Raw genomic sequence first — 3061 nt, 5'->3', positions numbered from 1 at the left:
GTGTGTGTGTGTGTGTGTGTGGAGAGAGAGAGAGCCTTCAGAGAGCAGAGGCCCCTAAAGGCGCCGTAGAGACCAGTCGGCCCTGTCAGCCTCGGCAACATCATGATCTATGAAAGGCACTTAAATGAATCAGATCGCACAGTGAAGTGGCTGGAGTCTTGCCAGTCTAAGCAGAGGAGATGAGGAGAGAGGGGAAGAGGGGGAGAGATAGACGGGGAGAGGAGAGGGAGAGGAGAGGAGGGGATAGAGGGAGAGGAGAGGAGAGGAGAGGAGAGGAGAGGGAGAGGAGAGGAGAGGAGAGGAGAGGAGAGGAGAGGAGAGGAGACGGAGAGGAGAGACAGGAGAGGAGAATGAGAGATAGGAGAGGAGGGTACCAGAGAAGAGATGGAAACAGAGATGTGGGCCCAGGCCTGTAAGGCAGGCGGTGATGGAGTCAGCTAGGACGGAAAGGGACGCTGGGTGGTCAGAAGAGAGTGGTCTTATAAATCAGAACTAAACTAAGGGAGATAGGACATTACCGATGCATTTTGATAAGGTATACTTTCATATTTACCATTCTAGACCAGTATGCAGATACAGATACAGCCCTTTAAAGGGAGTCTGCCTTGACTGCACTATATATCATCAACAAGATAACAAGTACAATCTCCAGCTGAGAGGACCCACTACATGAGAAGGTGGGATAAAGAAGAAGATGGAGAGATGAGGAAGAGAGATGATTGGAGGTATAGAACCATGGATGAGGAGGAAAAGAATGAGAAGAAAGAGGGGATTGACAACGAGAAAGAGAGAGAGAGAGAGAAGGAGCGAGGGACAAGCTGGTTCGGAGGCGGTTGCTAGGCAGCAGGCACAGGCGGCTAGGCTAACTATAGCCCAGGGCTCGGCCCAGAGTGAGAACCAGTGTCTTCTAAAAGAGGGTTTGTGAAGTGTGTGTGTGTTTCAGAGAGGTGAGCGTTCTGCCCCTGCCACCAGGCCTCTTCTTCTCCTAACAAGCTCATAATAATCATTAATTGAGAGAGAGAACCAGAAAGCAGACAGAGAACTCAGAGACAGACAGAGAGAGAGACAGAGAGTCAGAGAACAGAGAGTCAGAGAGACAGAGATGTCAGAGACAGAGAGTCAGAGACAGAGAGAGGAGAGAGACAGAGAGTCAGAGACAGAGAGTCAGAGACAGGAGAGTCAGAGCACAGAGAGAGAGAGAGAGAGAGAGAGACAGACAGACAGAGAGGTCAGAGAGCACAGAGAGAGAGAGAGACAGAGACGTCAGAGACAGAGAGTCAGAGACAGAGAGCCGACAGCAGAGAGAGAGACAGAGAGTCAGAGAACAGAGAGTCAGAGGAACAGAGAGTCAGAGACAGAGAGTCAGAGACAGAAGAGAGAGGAGTCAGAGGACAGAGCAGCAGAAGAGCAGAGAGTCAAGAGGACAGAGAGAGAAGAGAGACAGAGCAGTCAGAAGGACAGAGAGCAGAGCAGAGTCAGAGAGTCAGAGACAGAGAGTCAGAGACAGAGAGTCAGAGTGTCAGAGACAGAGAGTCAGAGACAGAGAGTCAGAGACAGAGAGAGAGAGAGACAGAGAGTCAGAGACAGAAAGTCAGAGACAGAGAGAGAGAGAGACAGAGAGAGAGATAGAGAGAAAGAAAGAAAGATAAAAGAGGGAGAAAGAACAAAGAGATATATACAGTGCATTCGGAAAGTATTCAGACCCCTTGACTTTTTCCACATTTTGTTACGTTACAGGCTTATTCTAAAATGGATTAAATCGTTTTTTCCCCTCATCAATCTACACACAATACAACATAATGAAATATCAAAAACAGGTTTAAAAACAACATAAATATTGCATTTACATAAGTATTCAGACCCTTTACTCAGTACTTTAATTTGTTGAAGCACCTTTGGCAGCGATTCCAGCCTCGGCTCTTCTTGGGTATCTGTATTTGGGGAGTTTCTCCCATTCTTCTCTGCAGATCCTCAAGCTCTGTCAGGTTGGATGGGGAGCGTCGCTGCACAGCTATTTTCAGGTCTCTCCAGAGATGTTCGATCAGGTTTAAGTCCGGGATCTGGCTGGGCCAATCAATGACATTCAGAGACTTGTGAAGAATTCACTCCTGTGTTGTCTTGGCTGTGTGCTTAGGGTTGTTGTCCTGTTGAAAGGTGAACCTTCGCCCCAGTCTGAGGTCCTGAGAACTCTGGAGCAGGTTTACATCAAGGATCTCTCTGTACTTTTCTCCATTCATCTTTCCCTCGATCCTGACTAGTCTCCCTGTCCCTGCCGCTGAAAAACATCCCCACCGCATGATGCTGCCACCATGCTTCAACGTAAGGGTTCAGGCCAAAGAGTTCAATCATGGTTTCATCAGAGCAGAGAATCTTGTTTCTGTGTTCTTGGGGACATTCAACGCTACAGAAATATTTTGGTATCCATCTCCAGATCTGTGCCTCGACATAATCCTGTCTTGGAGCTCTTCCTTTGACCTTATGGCTTGGTTTTTGCTCTGACATGCAGTGTCAACTGTGGGACCTTATATAGACAGGAGTGTGCCTTTCCAAATCATGTCCATTCAATTGAATTTACCACAGGCAAACTTWTTTTTWWTTTATTTAGTCCATTTTAGAATCCGGCTGTAACGTAACAAAATGTGGAAAAAGTCAAGGGGTCTGAGTTCTTTCCGAAGGCTCTGTATGTAGATCTGTGCAACAGGAAGGAGAGAAGGAAGATAAAAACAGCGCGCCCTTATATGGTTGTTTGTGTTGCCCGAGTTACCTGGCAACCTAAAAGTTTGCTGCCAAGTATGAGACCAAGTGATTATCTTTGTTTTATGATCTTTCTTTCTTCTTCGTTCTTTGTAATTACTTTACAATTGAAATAAAGAACGAGCGATGATTTGACAGCCTTATCTCTACGCTAACTCTTGGGAATTGGTTTGATCTGATGAAGGGCTGACATGATGTACAGCTGGATCATATAAACATATGGAACAGAACAGTAAGGGCTATTCCAGATGGCTGGATCATCTAAACATATGGAACAGAACAGTAAGAGCTATTCCAGATGGCTGGA

The sequence above is a fragment of the Salvelinus sp. IW2-2015 genome, unplaced genomic scaffold (genome assembly GCF_002910315.2).
Source record: "Salvelinus sp. IW2-2015 unplaced genomic scaffold, ASM291031v2 Un_scaffold2914, whole genome shotgun sequence".
NCBI lineage: Eukaryota > Metazoa > Chordata > Actinopteri > Salmoniformes > Salmonidae > Salvelinus > Salvelinus sp. IW2-2015.
The sequence above is the reverse complement of the archived record's forward strand: the minus strand, read 5'-3'. Positions refer to the sequence as shown.